The sequence below is a fragment of the Takifugu flavidus genome, chromosome 7 (assembly GCF_003711565.1).
Source record: "Takifugu flavidus isolate HTHZ2018 chromosome 7, ASM371156v2, whole genome shotgun sequence".
In the NCBI taxonomy this organism is placed as follows: Eukaryota; Metazoa; Chordata; class Actinopteri; order Tetraodontiformes; family Tetraodontidae; genus Takifugu; species Takifugu flavidus.
Window position 1 is genome coordinate 15,193,162 of NC_079526.1, and position 24,860 is coordinate 15,218,021.

The 24,860-nt window shown below is 48.7% G+C and overlaps 1 long non-coding RNA gene across 1 annotated transcript; it reads left to right on the top strand.

Moving 5' to 3' along the window:
- Nucleotides 1-6,101: 6,101 nt before the first annotated feature.
- LOC130528781 (uncharacterized) lies at nt 6,102-24,069 on the top strand. Its single transcript, XR_008951404.1, has 2 exons — nt 6,102-6,612; nt 23,842-24,069. It is a non-coding gene; the product is annotated as an uncharacterized LOC130528781 (long non-coding RNA).
- Nucleotides 24,070-24,860: the final 791 nt, after the last annotated feature.

Genomic DNA, 24,860 nt, shown 5'->3' on the forward strand with positions numbered 1-24,860 from the left:
CATCTTGTCACACCATCTCCGGTATCTTCATGCTTGGCTCATGTTTTGCCCTCAAGCAGGTTTGGAGGAAGAAAAAGCCGAACCGGTTTTTGCCGCATCATCAGCAGCCCTGCTGTCATGTGTCCATCGCCTCTCACGGCGGGATTCTGACATTCAAGCAGTCGTTCCGCACACGTGCTCATCTTCCTGTCGTTCTACAACCAGTTCCAGTGCAGAGACTCTGCAGGAGGAACCACGGAGGCCACGCTCTTCATATTTGGATGTTTGGTTCCACAACATTCTGCCTCCATCCACCCTCAGCGTATTTATTTTTTATTTTAAACAAAAGGTTCTGAGTGTCAAGTCCCTTAATTATCACTTAGTGCGTGATTTGGCAGCCTGAGTGCCAGAGTACAGTTGCTTTAATGAGTTCCCACAATGCTAGCATGAATATATGCTTGCTTATTTGTAAAAATGTGGCAGACGTTATCGCTCCCACGGGGCGGATAATTCCTCAAGGTTTAGTTATCTGCTGCAGTAAAAGCAGCAGCTCATTAAATTTGGAGGAATAGTGTGAGGTAGTTTATCCCACTCCTTATTTTCTGCTGCATCCTTATTGTAGCAACAGATATTCTTAAATATTTCATTCCATTACGCTGCAGCGCGTGATCTCCCCCCACCGTGGAAGCAGCTCCGCTCTTTACTACACACCCGCAACCTCCGTAAATTCCTAAAAGCAAGCAGACAGAAATCGCTCCAAGAGAGTATTCAGATTCTATTTAGTCATTTATGATTCATTTATCTATATTTTTCTAAACCAACGTTTCACAAATGGAAGCCAAGAGACGCCGTAGATGTTATTTCAATGGTCAACAACGGTTAGCTTAGCTTAGCAGGCTAGTGTTTGCCGACATCTACATCTTAACTAATCTGGTTTTTAGAACAAATTAGGAACGTTTGTTAATCCAACTAAGAAGGTTTAGGTAGCGTGTGGGTGGAGCACATGTTTCTGGTGGCGTTTGCCCCCAACCAGCAGACAACAACAGGAACCCGGGTGATGTGAAAGCTAGCGGAACATGGCTGTAACCTTCTGGAACCCTGGATGTTATTTGGAGATTGTGGGGGTTGATCCCTCTCTGCTGGGCTTCTTATAGTGCTCCTGCCCTTAAAAAGAAGCCGTTCAGGTAATGGAGGGTCTTATTTAAGCAGACACGCTCATTTGTTTAAGTCACAGGTCTCTAATGGCAAATGATTTATTACAGGAAAGGATTCAGCATTCAGGCATCCTTTGACTTCCCTGCCCTGCCAACGACTGAGATGTCATGTTTCACAGGAAATTAGTGTCAGAGGAAGTTGCTGTTTTGGACCCGAGGATTTATCACAGAGGAGACGGCGAAAAGGGAAAAAAAGGAGCAGGGAAGTCTGTCACCGCGCTCCTGTTCCCAAGGTAGCTGCAGGTTTCTACAGAACACATCAAAGAGGGAACGGGAGGAGCTGGGAGCCCTGGGAGTTGACAGGGAGGAGAGCTGAGCAGCGCCGCCGAGCTGAGGGGTGATTAGCAGGAGCGACCGGAGGAGATAGAGAGGGAAAACATTGTTCATCCACCAACTTTGGACTCATTACAGGTGCTCTGTTCAAGCCCTTTGGAATCGTCTGTCAAACGTTGCAGCTTCTGCAGGAAATAAACGAATGAATAGGCAGATGGAAACTTTCTGGGATGGAATCGGGGGACAGACGCAGCTCAGGAGCCCTCGCAGGTGCCTCGGACCGAAGGAGCCGAGAGCTCATCTGAGCCGGGCGGCGAGGTCTTCTGCTCCCTCCCGTCAGTCCCCACCTTCACGTTTTTGTTGTGAGAGCTGCAGCTCGTCACTCAAAGGTTTTGGAATCGCTCCCGTTGCTGGTGCGACACGAAGGGAGATGATATCTTTTTAATTAATTCGGTCTTTTAAAAGAAACCTTAACTGCCAGAGAGAAAATAGTTCCAAAAGTCTCCCATGGGGGGGGGGGGGGGGGGGGGGTGAAATGTGGGATTGTGGGGCAGCTGTTATGTCTGAAGCCTCCGTGGGGTCTGACTATCAAATATTGACCATAACCAGCATGTTAATGCTGATTGGTTGATAGTGGGGCAGCTTTTAATGCCCCATATCGTCCCCAGTCACTCTTCAATGTATGTGTATGTATGTGCGCGGCCCCGGAGCTCTGCTTGCCCATATGGACCCGGGGAACAGCACTGCTTTGCCCCCTGCTGCGAGCCTGCTGCAGTGCTTCAGCATTCACTCTCTCTGCCTCCACATCCCGCTGATGGAATCGATTTAAGACGGAGAAAGCGCCGAATTCTGACCCGGTACCGCCGCCCCTCCCTCTGAATATGCGGTCGGGGGCGTTAGAAATTATAATATTGAGAGAATTAGCGCCTTAGAAATGGGCCACGTCACTGACGTCTCTCACGGATGCAGCGCCTGGTTTCCAGCGCCGAATATAATGAACCAACAGCGCCACCATCAGGCCAGGTGGAAATAACACACAGAGCGCTGCATCATTTTATTGCGTGTCTCATCCTGAAGAATAAAAACAATAAAGGATTAGAATTGATAGGATAAGTAACAGTTGGCTGCGTTTTAGAAGTGTGTAAAAGCATTGAGATTTGGTGCTTTGGTGCAGATGTTTGGTGCAGATGTTTGGGGGTGAGGGTGAGAAGACTCGTGTTTCTGCTCTTTGTTGTCTGTTTTCATTACACACACACACACCCTCATCACGCCATAATGTCAGCTTCACTCAATCACACTCTCAAATATAACTTCACACTCTCCATGGAACCCATGTAAAGGTGTGTATGTGTGTGTGTGTGTGTGTGTGTGTGTGTGTGTGTGTGTGTGGAGCTCATCTTTGGCTGGTCTGATCCACACAGTCACAAATGAAGGCACTAATGTGCCTTTTGGAAAGTCCAAGTGTGTAAATTGATTTGCGATGAACGGAGGATCTCAGGAGATCAATGGTTATTTTAGGGGGAAGAACAGATCGTCCGCTGGCCCCCCATGAAAGGGCTGGGGCCAGCCAGTCAGAGCTGCCCTCATTAGCAGCCGCGACATCAGAATGGGTTTAATCTCCCGGTAAAACCTTCACATCTTGGACCCCGTGTAGACTTTCATCACAAGCCCTCCAAGGTCACGCTGCACTCGTCCATTAATTACATTGCATATCAAAGATAATAATAACCATGGTGGTTATTACACCTTCTGTTCAAGGGCGGATCAACATGGAGTCCACGTTAGATGAATGGAGACCCTCAGTCAAGGCTCAGCCGCTCCCGTTTTTTCACCGCATCACTTTGTTTTAGCGCCTTCTGACGGTTGCAACAGTCGAAAAATGCTAACAACCGTTTCAGAGGAGCCGCAGCTGCAGGAATTCGAGTTGGAGTTTGCTGATCCGTCGGTCTGGTTGTTAGTTTTCATCCTGGCGTGATCACAACAAGACAACCGTGACTCGTAGGAGTAGTGCTAGCGTTAGCGCCTCGCTAAAATGTCTTTTTAATTGCGGAGGTGTGTGACGCTGTGAACGTGTGTGACTGTGCGTGCACTCGCATGCGCGAGGCCACGTGGATGTGCTGTGCGTGCAGAATGAGCCTGTCCTGTGCGCACTTGTGGACAGGTGTCATGTCTATTTTTGCCAGCAAACACCTGTTTATTCTCTTAATTAATTGTTGAGCACACCTTCAATTTGTCAGGCAGTTTGCACTCGCTGCGATTAGCCTGCTGACGCTAGCTAGCGCGCGGCCTAATAAGCGTCCGGATGAATTATAAGCAGCGATGTGGCCAGATGTTTCTCCGACGAGCACCCAGGAAATAAATAACAAATGAGGAAAACCTGATTTAGCATCATGTAGTCACACAGAGGAGCAGCGGGACAAAGAGGACGTTGTTGCCTGAGAATTACGGGAAACAGAACTCATTAAAAATAGATGCCGGCTTCAAATTGGTGTCATCTGCAGCCTTCCTGCAGCCCCGACAGGCTCGGAATAGAATATTGGCGGTTTGGTGTGTTCCCTCGTTGACAGAGGCCAACAGATATGAAGCGTGTTGTGGTCTTGAACAGTCAGTACCGTGTTACACCAGAGAGGGGCGCTGCAGCAGCGTGCACTGCAGCGGCGTGCACGAGCAGAGAGGCAGCCTGGAGGAGAAATCAACAACACCTGAACAGGAACAACAGCGGCACGTCCAAACACAGAGTGCACGTGACTGTGGGCAGGTTTGGTGAACAGCCACCAAGCAGCTCTGGGTTGTGTTTTGAATAAGAGGAGAGGATTCAAGGTTCTGCTGGTGAGCACGGCTGGAGCTTCGCTCCCTTCTGGCTTCGCTCGGCTGACAAAGGTGATGGTTGTGTTTGTCGGTGGAGACAAACGTCCCCGAGTCCATTAGCGGCGGCGTCCTTCCACCTGCTGGAGGTGGGGTGGGGGGGGGGGGGGGGGCTGCTCTGTGCTGCAGCTGTCAGCAGCATCAGATGGAATCGGGAGGATTTCTTTCTCCTCCCTCTGTTTATGCGGCTCAGCCTGGTTCTGGACTTCTGCTGCTAATGAACGGAGCAGCACAGGCCACCGTCTCATAGAAAGACCTGAGCAGAGGCCACAGATGGAGAGACGACACTGACCCCCCACAGCCCCCCCAGAGCCCCCCCAGTGCCCCCCAGTCCCTTCGTTAGTTACCTCCACCCAGGAGGTCATGTGACAGCTGGGGTGCGTCAACAAAATAACTCAAAAACTTCTGATAACGGCTAAATGATTGTTGCTTTTAACAGACGCTATATAGATAAAGATTGATTGATTGATTGATTGATTGATTGATTGATTGATTATAGATGATGTATAGAACAGCAGGAAAGCACAAAGAAAGGTCAGTTATTGTAAACAGAAGCTATTAAGAGTGTGTGAGTCGTCATACGTGTCCACTGAGGCGAAACTGGGGACCATGACAACCTCTACACACTCAGAGACACAGTGTAAACGTGAGTGTGTGTGAGTGTGTGTGTGAGAGTGTGTGTGTGAGAGTGTGTGTGTGGGGGGGGGTTGTTTCACAGCTGCTCCATTTTTCTTTGATCTTGGCTCACCTACAGTTTTACTTTGATGGTTTAAAGGAAGCATTAATGTATCGGGGATAAATGCTGCGTATGATGAACAGACCAAATCAGAAGGTTTTTAACATTAAAGAAAACATTGGTTGTCAGTTCTACAATGTTGATTACTGCTCGTTAAATGTAATCATAAAGGAGCCTTAATCCAAAAAAAGGTGTTTTTCTAACAACTCCAATTAATGATGGGAGTTGAACTGAACCCATGCAAACAACAAACCCAAAAAGACGAAGAGTTCTGGTGGAAATGAGCAGAAAGTGGGAACCAGTTAACCAACCACAGCTCCAACCCAAGAGTTCTGATGAAGGACACAAGCCGGTCCGGAGCAAAGATCCTCTGGTTCTGCAGGTAAACCGCGCCCCCTAACGCTGACGGCGGCCGGGCGCGGTGGCGATGGCGTGGACACGGTCAGCTGATGTTGCTGTGTGGGGCCGGTTTCCTCGAGTCCTTCGGAGTTCCCAACACGTGGGAGCAGGAAGACGTGGCCGAGATTCTGGGCCGCTACGGTTCGGTCTGCACCAGCCGTGGGGGGGCCGCGACCCCAACAAGTTAATACACCAAACAGACACGCTGGGGAGGCACCGCCGGAACGTCCACGTGGTCGAGAGCGGGCGACCAATGAGGCTGCTTTTATTACAACGATCATCTGGATGATTTCTGGACAGAATAAACAGCTTTTCTTTTGCTTCGTCCGGCTAATTGCTCCACATATGATGATGTTATTCGTCGGGAATTCCGCTGGAATACCTCAGATGTGGGTTGGCTGAGTCGCAGCCCAAATTTCAAATGATATTACTGAAGTGATTCATTTTGAGTGGTAGATAACTGTGATGAATAATGAATCAATGCTAATATAAACACTGTCTGCCTTGATGTATGAGCGCCGCGCCAATTGGAGGGAGGGGCTACCCATGGGGGGCGGGGCTCAGTGCTGACGCTATGACACGATAAAAAAACAAAACAAAATAACAACTATGCCAGAGTTTTCATCGTCCTGAATCATCGGTGACGTCACCTCTCTGCACTTCCGGATTTAGCCTCTAACCGGAAGTGTATTTGTCCTACTTTTGGAAGTTGCACTTGAACGTCACGTCGTCCAAAACTCTGCGACTTTTGTTCTAACGAGGTTCTGCTGAAGCAACGCGGCTGTTGCTAAATGATGGGTTGAAAACGCAGACAAGCCCACAGGTGCGCGCTGCACCTGGCGGGATGTTCACGTGCCTCCTTCAAAGAGCACGCAATTATCAGCAAAAGCGGCCGACACGACTTCCACGCGCATCGTGCGCTTTAATGTGGACTCATCTGGACTAGGACAGTGTCGAGGCCCCCAGTTTGGGCCAACTTCACCTTCCTGCACCACCAGGGACCTAAGAACCAAACTTGGACACAGTCAAATATTGGATGTCCCACCTGCTCACCATTGGAGCGTCATTGGTCTTTCCCTGAGACCGTGAACGCACCGCAGGTTTAAACGCCACGGATCCATCAACGTCACTCAAACCTCCCATCAGGTGAGAAGGCGTCTCCTCCATTTATGCTGCTGGTTTTAATTAAACGGAAAAATGCTAAATTGTTAATGCCTCTACTAGTCTGGTCTTGGGTTGGATAATTGGTTGCTCCATCTTGCTAATATCTGATATTTCTGATTTTTGATTTTAATGCTGCTGTGAATGCTTTTACTGCCATTTGCTCTTATTATAATTTTATTGCACATTGGTGCTATGATGGTTATGTGGTGTGAATTTGCCTGTAACACATCTCTAATTTTGCTGGAATTATCCGAAACATATCAACCTCCGCAAAAACCCAACAATAGTCAGATTTGTGCGTTTGTGTGCCGTTTTACCTGAAATATGCTGTAGCAAATGCAGAATCGCCTGGTTTCTGTGTTGGTTTCCGTGTCTTCTACCATCCGTTCCATGTGGCTGCTTCCTGTCCAGATGTGACAGCACAGATGTGCAGTCTGTGACACACTCTCACTCTCGTCCATAAAGTTGGAGCCGTTGTGTCCACAGAATCACTCCCGTTGGCCCGGCGGCCCCCACATTCCCGATGCTCCGCATCCTTCCGGCTGAAGCGAGACAAGCGTGATTTTGTTACACATCGGCCACTCTCAACTCATGGTGGCTCTTCGTGTTGTCGGGGAGAAACGTCCCCGAGTCCATTAGCGACCTCGTCCTCCATCTGCGGGAGGGGGGCCGGACCGGACCGGGCCGGGCCAGGCCGGGCCCGCTGCTGCAGCTGCTGGGGTGCGGTCCGTTCTGACGGAATGCTGCAGCTGGGAGCAGCATCGGATGGAATGGGGACGAGGTTTTTTTCGCTTTAAACTTCATTTATGCTGGTTTTGATAACAACAGATGCGATTTTGAAGTGAGACGCTGACGGGAATCAAAAGACGTCGTTGACAGCTTTGAAACCCAGAACGTTCTGGACTCGTGTGGTGCAGAAAACAAAAAGGCCACAATTTCAATTGTGCTGTTATTCTTTCCAGATGGTTACTGTCTTAAAGTTTCATCCTCATTGCTAATGAGTCCAGGCTATGCTATTAAAGACATCCTTGTTGCCTAGGGGACGCCTGGTTCCCACTGTTGTTTGTGCAGTATCACAAATTTAATTGCGGTATCAGGAAACGCCGTTGATGGGAAACTTAGATTAAAACCAGAGTGGGAAAAAGCACGATGAGCTAAGGGAAGCTGCTTTATCAACAGTCTGTGGAAATTAAAGTTCAATATGTGAACGTGCTTATTAAAGTACAGGAGGTGGTGTGAAACACCGCGTGTGTGTTCTCAGTAGGAGGAGTTTAGTCGGGTCTGCAAGGTCTAAAGCTGCTACATGCTTAATATCCATGTACGCTTTTAATTGCACGTCCAGCCAAGGTGCATGTTTGAAACGATGCTGCCACAATATTTCAGCGGATCCACGTGGAGCTGCGGCCACACGTCACCTTTAACCCTCAGCAGCTCTGCAGGAAACTGTCTGCATGGATCAGGGGTTTGAGGGGAAATAGAAGTGCGGAGAAAAACCCCCTTTAAAGATCAGCGCGTGAGCGGCCGTGAATGCTAACTCACTCGTTTAGCCGGCTTGGCACATTTTGATGGCTGTAATATCCAATTTATTCAGCTAACTGAAAATGGCGCTTGAGCAGGAAGCAGCTCGTGATATATTTTTACTGTTTCTGTTTGAGGAAACATTTAACTGACATCACTGGTGGGGCGGAAACCCTCGTCAATACGTGAGGCACGTTTTGGTCCCCTGTTAGCATGGGGACACACGAGGGCGAGCAGGAAGCCCTCCGCGAACGCCGTAAATCTCAGCAGCAGATTCAGTCATTCTTTACTCACTGGTATTGATCAACAACCTTGTGAATCACCTGAACATAAATCACCATCATTTTTGCAAGAAGATGGAAAAAAAGCCTGTGATTTATTGTGGATGGAAGTCGTCTGAGGCGTCTCGGAGAGAGCCGAGTCAAGCAACACGCTGCTGCCACTTATACATTTGGGGTCTCTTTTGTTCTCTCACATCTGCTGGTGACCCCCCCGAACAGCTTGATGGTGAACAGCAAGATGAAGGAACAAAGTAGCTCAGCGTGAAGAGAAGCATCGACCAGGAGGGATCAGTATTATTGACGTTTCTGTGTCAAACACTGTGTGAAGTGCACGACGAGCGAGGCTAAAATGAAAGCCAAGGGCAACATAATCCCCTGATGTTGGGCATCTGCCCAACAGCTTTCAGAAGGTCAAGCTAACCGTTGCACGCTCTCGGATTATATCGTTATTACTGTTCTTTTAAACATTAATTTATTCATCTCAGCCTGCGCAGGAGTTACAGGCCCACTGAAAAGTCCACCACATTGAAGAGATTCATTGTCTCTGGAACACGGTTTATTTGCTGAATCTGTCTCCATCTTTACAACCTTCCAGATTCTGACAGTGGTGGTGGTCTGCGGTCCTTCACATAAGTCGAGCCGGTGAGCCCACAAACAGCAGGAATATGAAGACGTGCACATTTGCATCTGCGCTGTGAGCATAGATCTCAATTAAGTATTCACCACAGTCTGCTTTAAAGCACGGACCCAGACATCCCATTAGTTGCTGTGGCCTTGGCTCCATTTATCGTATGAAGCTGGGAGACTGGCTGTAAACCTCGAGCTCTTCGGATCCTACACTCACACAAATACAGACCTCAGTGATCTAATAAGGTTATGTGGGGCAACCTCACACAAATTAGATGATATGCAGAGAGCTAAGGAGCGCATGGGTCAGATGTTAATTACAAATTGCCTCAGTTCATAGAGAATAAAGATAGTCATTAATCCTGGTCACAGCAAATTCATTGCAATTTGCCAGGCTAATGTACCTGCGAGGTGCATAAACAGCATCTCACATGTTCCTGGAGAGCATAATTAAAAGAAGTTACTCAACCCCTAATGATGATAAAGCCAAAAGGTTAAAAAGAAAATTCCACTGACATCATCTCTGGGCTTTGTTCAGCACCGGGAGGCCTTTGGACAGACGGGTGTTGCTGTCCCCATCCAGCATCACAAGTAGGACTCAGCGGGTAGAGAAACTGTCCCCCCAGAGGCTGTGACAGATGACAACATGAATGCCTTGTGCATCGCAGAAAGGTGGAGAATCTTTCTTTGGTTGCGAACAAGAAAGAGCAGCATTGATTTAGAGAGTTCTGAGTCGTCGGCAGCGTAACGGGCAGCACAGTCGGTGCCACGGTAACTGTCACACAGGGGAACGTCCAGCAAATGGATGTGAAGGCTGAAGGCAGGCCTGAAAGCTGCCTGCAGAGAAGAAGCCCAAAATGATCTGCCAGCTACCGTCGAGACAGGAAGTGAAAGAAGGCCAGATAAAGGGCATTTACGCCACAGTTGACACCAAATGTGGGGGGTTGCACAGCCCCTCCGGGACGTTTCTAATTGTGAAAGTTGGCATTTCTGCTGAACAAGACTGCGAGTTCTCTGTTACTTTACTGAAAAAGAGCTCATTATTTCAACAGCGCCAACATTTGCCCTGCGTTTGGGGTCTGGGTTTGACTCCAGTCTGAAGGCAGCGCATGCAGGATGATATGAAATATGTCTCCGACTGTCCGCCGCTTCACCACCGCGACCACCGCGTGCATGTCGCTCCAGGAGACGGAGTCGCTCCATCTGCAGCGTGATATCGGCTGGATGTGAATGCGCTGCTGTCTTCTTCTCATGCCAAGTTGCCACGAGTGAACAGCTAATTCTTATTTACCGAGTATCATTGGGAAATGGGTTCATCGGGTTGAGAAAGTAACTTGTGATTTGACAGATCTCCTCGCTGCTGACTGAGGTGGCACATTTTGCACCTCCCCGTTGGGCTGTTCAGCTGTCATCATCTCCCTGACAGCATCTTGACACATTAGGCAAACTTGAAGTATTAATATCATCATGCTTATCAAGGCACCGAGTGAGGGAACACTGCATTTGCACCCGCATCAGGCGATGTGGAACACCTACTACAGAGAGGAGCCTTCTGAGAGGTGTTTCATTTTCACATACCCACCATGTCCGATGCTCTCATTCCTCCTCTTTAAGTTGGACTTCCTGTGAAGCCCAGATGAGTCTGCTCTGTGACATATGCAAAGATGGATATTAAATATGGAAAAGTGATGTTCGGCCCAGGAGAATCGGGTCACGAGGAGGTGAGGAGGGAACGACGTAATGAAGCTGAAGTCGTCCTGCAGGTTTCAAGCATAAACCTGCATTTCTGAAAGGTCCCGACGCTTCGTTCCGATGTCATTTACACACAGCGGCATCGTTCGTATCACACATTTATGAATTGCCCTCATATATCTGTGTGCTAGATTTCAGAGCAGCACAACTCCTCCCCTCAAAGCCTCTGGCTGACTGCAGGGTGTCATGTTTCCTCTGTGGAAGTGCATTTGATCTCCTCCCGTTAGAACTGATAAAGAGTGTCACATCATTCAGCGGGATGTTTATAAGGAGAGCACAAGGACTGGGTTAGCGCACGAGAATTGAAAAGATGAGCCACGGAATAAGCCCTTAGCAATAAAGGCTGTCGTCCGCCGCGTGAGACAAGCGTTTAATGTGAGCGATGGCTAAGGCATGGCCGACGGATCTCTGCAAAGGAGCCTATTTTTAGAAAAAGGGTTTCTAAATGTCGAGCTGCTTGATGTACATCTCCCGCTGAGTGTGAGGGAACAGAACTCTTTATCTCGATAAGTGCTGCCCCTGATGGAAGTTGCCAAATGTGCCATATACCTACATCCACTGGGTAAGATAGATGCCGCTCTGCCCAAGAGAGTCTGCAAGGTAAATAGACTTTGGTACCAAAGTGAACCACCTTGTACTTTGTTATCATCTTGAGCGCTGGCTGGTGTTTAATTGCAGTAATTAAGGCAAAGAAAGATAATATAAATATGAAGTTTCTGGTAGCCTACCTCATTATGCCTGTTGCTCAGGAACGAAGCTTTATTTTAGCATCTAATTATTGTATTTCACTTGTCAAAGGCAGTTAAAAATGGTAATAAGACGGAGGGATGTAAAAGTTTAGACTGTTGTGACGTCGGATCATAAACAGTCATTAAAAGTGGGCAGACATGATTATGCTCTCACCTTCAGAAGGTTCCGTTACTTTAAACAATAAAGAACATTCAAGGGGGTTGGAACTTGATTTTCTATTCATCCACAGGAAGTGAGATACTTAGTAAAGGTGCTAATGACGGCGTTCCAAGGCTGCTTCCTGTACCGCTGTGGGGAGATGACCGTGACAGGTGCCTCGCTTCACCATCCTCGGCTTTTAACATGCAAACCTTTGCGTTTGTGCTCTGGAGCGGGCGCCGTTACAAAGAAACCTCATCATTATTCATTTTTAGGGATGAGGCATTCATGGAAGACTTGGATAAATGTTTGCTCTTTTTAAGCACCGCACAAAGTGACCCTGCAGGAGAGCGGTGAGTATTGCTCGTGTTCGGATCAGGTCTTTAGGCAGGTGCCAAGGCTGATGGGCTGAAGGTTTCCAGCTTTCTTTCAAAACTGAAGGCAAGAGGAGAAACCAGATGTCAACATCAGGTGATTTTCCAGGGAAAAAGACAATCGAAATGAGGTTCCGAGGAGACTTTTCTGCTCCAACCATCGAGCGACGGCGTGGTCATCGGAGGCGTCTGCGACCCACATGTGTCTCCAGCAGCCTTGTGCGTGCTGGGCCAGACCAGGCAGGGTGGAAATGTATTTGGGAGAACTCTAACAAGGCCGTTACTTTGCCATAAATCACGACAAGTCTCGTGCCCTCCATTCTCTGGCCCGAAATAGTTCTGCTGGAAAAATTGACTGTGCTGGAAATCTCCTCTGAATCCAGCTGGGATTCATTTCATTTGATCCTGCTGGGCTTACAGCAAATATGAGCTTTAAGGTAACACAGTCAGCAGCCATTTACACAAGAAAAGTCTTATTTCAGGCTTATAACACAAGACGTATGTAAGAAACTGCATGTTTGAAACACACCGAACATTGTTCCTCTGAGGTAGAGTCGTTCCAGAAACCGGAACCTTCTGCCTTAAATGCTGTCCCAGTTCTTCCTGTGAGGCCGTGAATCCCATATTCACAGGCAACATCTGGAATGGTCGCAGGCTGCAGAAGGTGTGAATGTTCAGGGGGAACCAAACCTCAGCCAGTCCAACACCTGAAAGTTGCCTGTAGACCTGCAGTTAAAGCCCGTGGGCTTGATTGGAGGAGGGGCTGAGGGACCCAACGTTCTCACGAGGAACCTTGACTGGAGAAACTGACACCCGGAGCATAAAACTGGGCCAATCCTGCAGAACTGAGAGTTTAAGCAGGAGCTTGATCGTAGGTGTGGAGACCGAGGTCTGGGCCAACCCGTCACCCAGGCAGCACCCGACCCGGCCCAGCAGCACCACAACGGTTCCAGTTGCATATCAAAACAAACTAATTAATATTTCATTGCACAAACAGCTAAATCAGGCGGAGCAGCACTACCACAGCTCTGTCTCGTGTAAATATTGGTTCATGGAACGTATAAACAGGATGCTCAGCTGAGTGCAACACCGAGCGGAGCATTAGATTTGGGTTCACTCGATTTAACAACTCTTATTTGCATGATGACAGAGCACCATCCCAGGTTGTAAACCATCTGCAACTAAAACTGAATGCAGGATAATTAAGGACCTTTTAGGATGAAGTCAGCTGCCAGCCGGAGACGTTTCTGCCCCCGAGAGCCTCATTTACTCACACATTTTCCAGCCAAGACTGATTTAAATCAAACATAATCCCACAGAGAAACCCATCTGTACTTTAAAACATCATTTTCTACCCAAGTTCCATACGTTAATGTTGAATATCTGCTGCCAGGGCAAAGGTCTGTTTATCATTTCACCACCATCAGAACTAATTACGTGCTCTGACTTCAGCACCAAGGATGCATCTGGATGGGATGCTCAGCGTTTGCGTAGCTTCTAATCGTCTGATCTTATAGGTGGAACCTTCAAATATTGAGCCCTTCCCACTTTTTATTTTAAAGTGTCCATGAGAGGGAGGATGAGGAACTGTGTTCAGTCCTTCCCTCATGTTCTTCGGTCCAGAAGAGGCTCACAGCAGGGAGAAAGTCACTCTTTCTCTTTGTGGGGCTCCTCCACCTCTTGATGGGCAGGAACTAGACAATCTGTCTGATGGTCACGATTCCTCAGAGCACTCAGGAAGTTGTCTGTAGTCGGTCCAGACACGAGCACCAGAGTTCCCCTCCCGCCTGGGCCGCGGCCCAGTATAAGAGGTACATAAACTAGATAGAAGGAAAATCAAAACACTGTTATTGTCATTGTTATCTTAATACCCTCTCAGGGGAGGAGGTCCAGCTGGGAGGGGGGGGGGGGGGTGCCCGGCCCTCTGCTGACCTTGTGTTTTCACCCATTTCAGCTTTATAACAATCTGCACCATCGCACAAATGTTGGAGGTTTTTTCTCTTCCCTGTGTTGTCTCAGCATCACAGCATCATCCAGTCAGTAATTACGAAAAGGTTTCAGCATCTTCTGCTGATTCCTGCTCCAACCGGCTTTTTTGAACATTTCTGGCCTTGCAGACCATTAAAAACCCCACCAAGGCGTAAGAAGGTAAGGCTAACTACTAGCTAGGTGCTACGTTGGATGTCAAATGACTCCGGCACCAAATGGTCTTCATAATTACTCTACTTGCGGTTCGAAGATAAATCTTTAAAGTCATGCTTTCATGAGAGCTTTGGTCATTGTATGACGTTGTTAGTGTTTCTATTAAAATCTTAGTTTTATCCAGGAGTCTTGACGTGGTTGTAAAAGCAGCGCCGCCCCCCAGAATATCACCACCGTCACTTTAATGTAGAACTAACAGTGTTTGTTTGAGGTGTGAGGTGACGTGATGTCCCTCGTCGTGTCCCTCATCATGTTCCTCATCGTGTCCCTCATCATGTTCCTCGTCGTGTCCCTCGTCGCGTCCCTCGTCGTGTCCCTCATCGTGTCCCTCATCGCGTCCCTCGTCGCGTCCCTCGTCGCGTCCCTCGTCGCGTTCCTCGTCGCGTCCCTCGTCGCGTTCCTCGTCGCGTTCCTCGTCGTGTTCCTCGTCGTGTCCCTCATCGTGTCCCTCGTCGTGTCCCTCGTCGTGTTCCTCGTCGTGTTCCTCATCGTGTCCCTCGTCGTGTTCCTCATCCTGTTCCTCATCGTGTTCTCATCGTGTTCCTCATCGTGTTCTCATCGTGTTCCTCGTCGTGTCCCTCGTCGTGTCCCTCGTCGTGTCCCTCGTCGTGTCCCTCGTCGTGTCCCTCGTCGTGTTCCTCGTCGTGTCCCTCGTTGTGTCCCTCACCGCGTTCCTCACCGTGTCCCTCATCGTGTCCCTCATCGTGTTCCTCACCGCGTTCCTCACCGTGTTCCTCGTCATGTTCCTCGTCATGTTCCTCGTCGTGTTCCTGCATCACTCTGCTGCAGCCCGCCGTGTGAATCAAAGCCCTTCAAACTCAAAGACTGAAGATTGAACCTCAGAACGAGACAAAGACCCATGACTGTGCACGTACCGGACACTAAACCGGGCCGCTACTCCTGAATGTCTCCCGTCACAGTCAGTGCCGGCAGGGGACGTTGTCATCAAGGTCAAGTCGTGAGAGGCTCGATAAAAAGGCAGACGGGTGGGTTCCGGGTTCCAGACGGTGCCAGGTGTTTATGAAGTTGAACTCCTTGTAATTATTAGTCAGTTCTTTAATGTCTCTACCTTGGTTTCATCAACAAAGAGCAGCTGCCAGGTTGAGCAGCACCTGTCTGGTGGGACACGCCCACTTCCTCTGAAGAGGACGTGACAGGCGGAGGTTTCCAACATCCACAACTAATAATGACAGAATTCTGACGAATGGCTGCGAGTCATCAGCTAAGTGTATGCAGATGAGCTCCGTCCCTGTGATTTATGGACAGGATCACCTGTGGAAGGTTGGAGCAATCTCCATTTTCCCTGTGAAAGAGGCTGCAGCAAATACACAAATCAGTCATTGGAATGGAGCGCGACTCGTATTTGAGCGGAACTTGGCGGCATTGATGTCCCGTTTTCCTTGAGACATGTCTGCCACGTCCCGGCTTTGTCCCTGCCGCTCTGCTCATTATTAAAAGCCTGGTTGCCAATAAGACCAGCAATTTTCTGTTCTCCATGCGTGTCTCCAATAGTAGAGCTCCTCTTTAGACCCTTATTTCTTTTAAATGCCGCTCAGTCAAAGCTTCTATTAACGTTTGAAAGAACAAAAAATGACTTCCTGCATCTCCTCGGTGGTCCCCGTTACATTTATATCCGACTTCTGGTATGATTCAGCCTCAGGAGAGGAAGAACGTTGCTCTCTTCCAGATGTAACTGCTGGATTCTAAACGAGACGATGTCGAAGTGGCAAGTTCGCCGCACGGCTTTTTTCCTGCTAATTACATCGATTTTAAAAATGACCCCGGTTTCAAACGATAACGGCACAAAGTGGATGCTGGTGCTGCTCATGTTGTCAGCGTTGCTACGGGATACACAAATGAGGGCGAGATTTATGTCTGCAGCCTTATCCGTTAGCATTTAGCGTTGAATCCCGTTAGTGAGCTGTTGGTAAGGCTTGACGAGTCGATCTGAGGAAGAAAACCAACAAAAAAGTTCAAAACTTTCTGTTTCAGAGTGAGGATAATCTGGATTAATGAACACAGGAGATAAAAGAGCTCAGTCCCTGTCGTAGCCTTCTCTGGCTGGAAAGGGAATCCTCCAAATCATATCAGAATTAATTAGAACCAAGCTCTCCCGCCCTTTGTGTTATATCTGTAATTGGGAGATTTGATGATCTCTTCAGTGTTCATGTGCGACGGGGTTGTTAATGCTGACTGATCGGCTCGGTTCCTCAGCCGGACACGCCTTGCTGAGCAGAAATGTTCCGTCCCATCCACTCCGGGCAGCAGGGAGCAGCCTGATCACACTTGATAAATTAAAGCTCTGCATCGTCTGCAAGAGGTCATGAATCACAGCTGATGACTGTACTCAAGTGGAAAAAACAAGAAATAGGACAGTTTGGATTCCAGCCCCAATTCAGGATTTTCTCCACAATGTAGCGGATTTTAGACCACTGTGGGTGTTGGCGTTCATTAAAAAATGAGTTCTAATGAAGCGTCTAATGGAGGGATACCACAAAAACTCGCTTATCATTTAAAATCAAGATTTCTTGGGAAGCAAACGTTCAATTGCTGAATTTTAAACCGCTTGTTTCACCTGTTTTGGGAGTGAAACGAGTCGGAGAGTGTGGCCAGACCTCCCTGATGAGAAGTCTGGATGCGACCGCACAGTTCTACACTTCAACAAACAAGAAATCATCGCGGCTGAGAGAGAAGGAACGCCAAGTACACCAAAACGGTCCCCCAACCCGAATTAACTGAGCAAGCACAGGCCAGCCGAGGCTCCGCTTGCTTTGATAACACTCACAACTGTGAATCTTGTTTAAACCAGCATGGAAATGTATTCAGAACAACAGGGATTTGAGCGCGAAAGCACAAAAACTAATTTAAACCCTACTCAGTCTGCAAGCCAACCTTTAGGAGAACACAAACACGGAGAGCTGAAGGAGCGGAATGAAATCTGCGCGTGAAGGCAGGCGGATTTGGGAGGCTAACGGGCCAAGTGTGTAACCTGGTTACACTACCAGTGAGCAGAATCTCCCATTCCATGTTCAAACACAGACCCAGGTTGGCAAAACGCCCAACAAGGTTGGGTCCAGCAGTCTGTGCGGTTGTCTGACCTCATTATCGTCACGTTATCCCTCCAAACACGTCCGATAGCCTGCAAGCTAACAGCAATAGCCAACGTGAGCGGGCTGAGCAGGACGCTTCGCTGCCTGGCTGCTGGGGACTGTGCTGGTACCAACTGAACCAGTCCCCTGTAGTCCACCAACCAGTCCCCTGTAGTTCACTAACCAGTCCCCTGTAGTTCACTAACCAGTCCACCAACCAGTCTCCTGTAGTTCACTAACCAGTCCACCAACCAGTCTCCTGTAGTTCACTAACCAGTCCACCAACCAGTCCCCTGTAGTTCACTAACCAGTCCCCTGTAGTTCACTAACCAGTCCACCAACCACTTCACCAACCAGTCCCCCGTAGTTCACTAACCAGTCCACCAACCAGTCTCCTGTAGTTCTTCCAGCCATAGTTTCAACCTGACCCATTTGCAGCCGACTGACTAATACTAAACTATCATTTTAGACCATTTTTATGTTTCTAATTCTGGAGTTGAGATTATTTCATTCAATGTTCAGTTTTGCCTGTGAGGTGTCCACCCGACACCAGCTCTCTCCCTCCCTCCCTCTCTTCCTCCTTCTCTTCCTCCCCCTCTCTCTCTACATCTCCCTCCCTCTCTCCCTCCCTCTCTGTCTCTCTCTACATCTCCCTCCCTCCCTCTCTTCCTCCCTCTCTCTCTCTCAACATATCCCTCCCTCCCTCCTCCCTCCCTCTCTCTCTCTCCCTCTCTCTCTCTCCTCCCTCCCTCCCTCTTTCTCTCTCTCTCTACATCTCCCTCCCTCCCTCCCTCCCTCCCTCTCTCTCTCCCTCTACATCTCCTCCCTCCCTCCCTCTCTCTCTCTCCCTCTCCCTCCCTCCCTCTCTTCCTCCCTCTCTCTCTCTCTCTCTCTCCCTCTCTCCCTCCCTCCTCCCTCTCTCTCTCTCTCTCTACATCTCCCTCCCTCCCTCCCTCCCTCTCTTCCTCCCTCTCTCTCTCTCTCTCAACATCTCCCTCCCTCCCTCCCTCCCTCTCTCTCTCCCTCTACATCTCCCTCCCTCCCTCCCTCCCTCTTTCTCTCTCTCTCTCTCATCTCCCTCCCTCCCTCTCCTCTCTCTCTCTCTACATCCCCCCCTCCCTCCCTCTACACCCCCCCTCACGGCGCCTCTTCTGTCAGCCAGTTCCATGGCCACCTTCCTTTCAAACTCACATTCATTCTCTAAAAAGTAGTTAAAGCCTTCTGATGTGCGTCTGAGGATACTTCTAAACCAGGAAATGGCTTGTTGAAAGCTAACCTGCCCCGTTTGGACTGAGCGGTTCGTGACTCCAACCTGTTCTGAAGCGTGTTGGCATGTGATGGAAGCTAAACTTAAAAGCTCTTAACACGCTCATGTTGACAGTTCTGCCAACACGCATCCGGACCACAGCCGCCCCCTTCTGTGCAACGCCAATAAAACCCCCTGTTTCGATCTTCTGGACGTCTTGATTGTCCTTTAAATGTGCGAAGGCAGCAAAAATGAGGCTCCCTCCCATCTGGGGAGGCCCTGATATTCTAGATATAAAGCTTTCTATGCGTTAAGGCATAAAGACGGCGTGTTGGCACCTGAGCCCTGTCGTGCTGGTGTTAATGTCAGAATTCGTTCATCACCGACTCCGGTCACGCTCCTCAGCGACCTTTAGAGTGAAGGTCTGTGATCTCATCTGCTGCGGCCACGCTCACGCAGGGTTTCAAACTCGCGTCACTCATTCCACAGGTCCTCCAGGGCTGCGACCTGCTCCCATTCGAGTTGAAACGTTATCAGAGTCGCTTTTATTTCATCGCGTTTGTTCTTTATATAAAGCTCTTTCATCTCCCTTCCCAATATAGAAATCTCTCTCGCATTTCTTCTTGTTTTTAATGTAGCTCATAAATCTTTCTGACATGAATTCACGGCGTGCCGTTTGTGGCGTGAGGCATATTGAAAACACCACTTTGACCTTTTATCAAATATTCGTTTGACAACAGAATAAATGTGCGTCACATCAGCGGACTGTCACATCCTCCAGATCTTAAAAGAAGTCCGTCTTTTTACGAAAAGGATCATTTCTAGATCTTTCTGTGGTTAGTGGTGCGCAGCCCGTCTGAGCGCGGATGGTAATTACCCTTCAGCGGGCTCCGTATCCGTGGTCCCCCAACATGGGCCGGACTGTCGCTGCTCCAGCTCTGCTGTCGAAGGTCAAACGGCTACATCGCCTCAATTTATTCATTTAATCTGGCGAAACAGAAACTGGATGTAACTTAATAGATACACGGCCCTGCTTCTCTCCAGACACGAGTGCGCTCACACACACACACACACACACACACACACACACACACACACACACACACACACACACACACACACACGGGAACAGTGAAAATCCACCTCGCTCCAGCTAGAATTGTTCATTAAACGTCACACACTCGGCTTCTTTCCATTTCCTCCACAGCCAGTTGTTGTATTTGACTCAGTCATCTGCAGCATCGATGTTCAGCTCTGTTTTAAAGGTAAAGATCTTCCAACGAGCGGCACCACGAGGTGAAAGGCGGCTTTCATTAAAAGCAGCTTCTGCTTCCGCGCGGGGCCAAGTGACGTGGCGAGGTGAAGGTCGACGGTTTCGAAGGCTAGCATGCTAAATTCCATTGATGGACTGTGAAGAAATGAAGCTAGCGCCGTGTCCTTTAAAGCAGACGCGCTGTATACAGTCAGATGCGTAGATTTGGGCCTGCGGCTGAGTGGTGCAGCTCCCTCTGGCTCGTTAGCGACCGTCTGCTGCTGCTATGATTGCTCATTAGTGATCGTGGGGAATGAAGCCATCCCCAGTAATGCTGAGTTTAGCGTCCCACCTGCTGGAAAGAGCTTTTATAAGTGGGTTGGGACACCAGTGGGTCGTCTTCTGTGCTGTCTCGGTCCTGGGAGGGGCACAACAGTCATTTCTAGACTTTACTGAAATGTTTTATTTCATCGCTGGTTTTCTTTTGAAAAATCCAACCCTGCCACAGACGCGATGCAAATGACAGCTGCAGGAGGTCAACGCCGTCCTCGTTCCTGCGTCTCTCTGTTTCTATGCTACTGTAGATAATTCTGAGTTCGACCTGAAATGAAACGTGGATGAACACGATGAAAAGCACCTCTGTGAATATTCAGCCAACACGATAATTCTTCCCTTGATCCTGTTATTGTCACCGACTGCTGAGGTATATTTGAGGAACTAAAGCACGCGTTGGAGTGAATGAATCCTTTACCTGCATCAGCTATTAGAGCTGATACAGCCTGGCTGAATTTGACTCACAGCAACGTTATGTCAGCCGATGCCGGGGAACAACTCGTACTGCGTATAATTAGAATAGCTTTTGAGTGGAGTGATGGAGCCTTTCCTGCCAAAGGCGGCAGCGCCGTTGCCGTTCTGCATGTTTTCAGCGCTCAGTGACCTTGGGATGCCATTTAATCTCTTGCTCTGGTTTCTGAGCTTCAATTAGACCCAAGGCACAAAGTAAATGTGACTCCAGCAGTAAAGAAGTATATACGTATGTCATTCAGTCTGAATGGACCCCCGAGCTGCACGTATGGGAGGTCGACACTATGGGAGCGCGACTGTGAGCGTCACTTCCTGTGAGCGTCACTTCCTGTGAGCGTCACTTCCTGTGTGCGTCACTTCCTGTACTGCTGAGAGGTTCCTTTCACAGCGACGTGGTAACGGATGACCTCAGCTCTGCCGGACTCTCACATTTAGGCCCAACTTGTCGTTATAGCAACAGTAATGAAACCTGCTGGGATGCGATACGCGTTATGGTCACGCCCAAGGGTTGCGTTTGTTGGAGCTCATAAACGGAGCTCGATTTTTTTACACGAGGCGAAAGGTCGTGAGGTCACAGGGTGTTAATGTAAACTCTCTGAGGGGGACTTATGTTACACATGTGATCTGCCGGTCTCCCCCCCTCCTCCAGAACCCTGCACGGTGCGTCTGGACCCAGTCACAGGCCCGCCGCTGCCCCCGCATGATAAAGAGGGATGAGAGGGAAATGGACCTCATTTTTCAGCGTGATTAATGTCGGCCAGATGTAATTAAAGACTTTTGCTTAATTCCCCTGTCTTTCCTCCTCAGTAACCATTTTTAATCATTTCCTCCGCTCGGGCCGCTGTAAATGAGTGTCTTCATTAGATCTACGGCAGCAGGAATCATATGGATAGTTGTAATTAGGTGGGAGAGACTGCCGAGCAAATACAAACACTAGCGGAGCCTCTTTGTACGCGCACGTTGGTTCACACTCACGCCCCCATTCCCCCCCCCCTCCCATTTTGTACGGACACACTGAACACTTTTTTTATTAAAACGCCCCGTTTGCATGTTGCAGGATCATAACTTTAATAACACACGTGTGAACTCTCTCACACACCCACACACACACACACACACACACACACACACACCATCACAACAGCCTAAAATAAAGCACGCTTGCTCAGACTTGGTGGCAGCACCTCAGGTTCGTAATAAAATATTAATATTTCATGATTGAAACATTCATGAGCCTGCAGCTGCCTCATTAGGGCTTCCTGTTCCTGAGCTGTTAAGAATCCTATTGACCAATCAGACGCAGGCTCTTTTATTTATGGACACACTTTTCCAGTTGTAAAAACGCGGCAGAAGGAAAGTTGAGAGGAAGGAAGAAACGAGGGTTCCTAACTTTTTGTTCCTAATTTTTTTTTAACATTAAATGATATCATAAATCCTGCCGTTGCTTTGTTAGTTATATCCGGTTAAAATGTGCTTGTTTTGCTTCCAGTTCTCTGGCAAATGCTCTTTTTTATGGCCCTCGATGCTCTTGAGATAGTGAACTAATGCAGATGAGAGTAAAGAAGGCAAATGAAGACATTCGGGAGTTCGATGGATTGGGAATTCGCTGTAGAACGACCTCGCGAGCAGCCAGCCGCCCCTGGGAAGGTGTCGGGAGCCTGGAGTTTCCTGCCCGTCCTGGCTGGCCATTTGTATTCATGGCTCCATGTCTGCACGTCTCACTCATTTCCTGCTTGTGATCCCGTCTGATCTCTGAATTGAGAGACAAGAGATGGTGGCATTCTGCAGGATTTGACAGTGGAATCCATCTGGTGGGTCCAGACCTTTAAATTTCCTTTTCTGATATCTCGGGTCAGACGGTTTACAGCAAACTGGAGGAGAGCAGCGTCCGTGCTCTCTAACGAGACGCCTGCGGTCACCCTGGATGCAGCTAGTTTAACCATAGAAACCAGACAAATAGTGCTTTTCCTTTTTCTAAGTGATTTATGAAGTGAAATGTGCCAATTAGCAGCGGACAAACCGGCTACATTATAGATGGCAGGAGCAGAGGGCGCCACAGTGAACTTGTCTGTTGATGGCTCCATCGATCAGGGGGGGATTCGGTTCTCAGAGTCTTTGACGCCTTTGCCGTGTTGCCAGCAGAGCGTAGGAGAACTGGGTCAACTGGGTGACGGTGTGTGTGGCGCCGGGCCTCCTCACAGGCTTTTGAAGCTTTTGAGAGGTCCGAGCAGATCACTGTCACTGTTGTGTTCCGTCACCGTTTTGATCTCCAACTTCAGAGTGACAGCAGAGCTGCAGACTCTGAGATAAAGCCCCGCCGCTCCGTTCCCCCGGGTCGGACAGAAGAATGCCGTTTCGAGCCGAAACAAAGGGACGTGCACGCGGTTGACAGGGCGCCTTCATTTGTGCCGGGGTGGCATTTGTGGAACAGAAGCGGACCTTGGAGGAAACCTCAGCCAGATTAAAATGTAGCATCCTGGGCAGCTGCTAGCAACCGTCCACCACTGCCCTGTCAACTACCCCCCCCCCCCCCCCCCACACACACACACACACCACACACACACACACACACACACACACACACACACACACACACACACTCCGAACGGATTAAAAATGTCCTCCCGTTATCAACGGAAATGTCTGCTTTGGCACAATTAATGCTCGCAAGTTGTTTTCCTTGTTTGCAATTCACACATGGTACGACCACCTAAAGGTCAGCGGAGGCATTTATGGCCCAGTTGCCCCATTACTCATTATAAGTGTGTAGTTTGACACTGGTGTCCCTGACAGGCCCCTCCGGGACCAATTTCTCTGTCTGCAGAGAAATACGCATGCAAACCTGCAGCAGGGTGGGACACTTAAGGCCGTCCAAGTGGTCCATAAGTGGCGGCCTGTGTTGGCGTATGGATGCAATTGCTCATATTATGGGATGGGGGGGGGCAGCCCAAAACAAGGGAGTTTTTTTCAGTCCACAAAAAGTGGACATTTATCAACAGAGACCAAATATGTCCTGAGCAGGGAAGTGCAGAAGCCAATTAAGAGGTAATGGCCTGTTTTATTTTCACCTCATTTCAGGGAAACAACAGCAAACATGTGGACCCCCCCCCCCCCCCCACACACACACACACACACCTCCAGTTTTGGTCATTTAGCAATATTCACCATTTTCCCTCAGAAAACGAGCTGGGTGAGACTGTCAGGGATCATCCAAGCTGAGCAACATCCACGCGCCGGGGCCCCCTGCTGGCTGTAATTACAGTTCACGTGCACGCCGCACGTGCTGCGTGCTGAAGGTGTGCACATGTGGCTCATCTGGAATGATCACCCTGGGCGGCTCATCGCAAACAACTTTATTGTCCTCCGATAAAAGTGTCTTTGAATAAAGTGTAAAGGTGTTATTATATTTAAAGAAAAAACATTTTATTATGTTTAATCTGGTCAATGTTGGCGGATTTCTGTTTGTTATTCAGGGGAGTGAAATAGTGGCGTCGAACTGTGGCGCTCACTCAGACACACGATGAAGCTCAGCGCATAAAGGAAACAAGCAGGAGAATCAAAATGATAATACATTAAAATAAATGATAACAAAATGCTAATAGATTCAGTTTTTCTGTGGTATTTCACAAATATAGTTCCAACATGTTTCTGTTTCGGAGGTAATTTATTTCATTTCTCAGATCCCTCGAAGGAAGAGATAATCAAGCACGATACATGAGTTCCATTAAAAATTAAAGAAGGAAATTGATTTCACATAATGTTAGAAACAGTATTTACCCCCCCCCCCTACCCAAAACACTGCTGCCGCTGCTGAACGTGCTTTTATTTGTATTTTCCATCTTCGGGTGTTAGAATCAAGGCAATAACTCTTCGTTTGCGCTGAATAATTTACATTTTTACTGCTACAAACGCGGCTTCCTCGACACGGCGGCCAATAAGCAGCAGGACAATCAATTTAATATCTGAGGATGTTGTTTATGGCTGCGATGCATCTGAACCCCCACAGAAATGGGAAACACACACGGAGCTCAGCCGCATGGTGGGGGTGTGTGTGCGGTGTGTGTGTGGTGTGTGGGGGTGCCTGTGTTTCCCTGGTGTTAGCCTCACCTCAACAACCCCGTGATGGTTATTTGGACTGAAATACAGCTCCAACCTCATAATGAGAAATGTCTCATCACTGCAGTTTGGTGACAATGA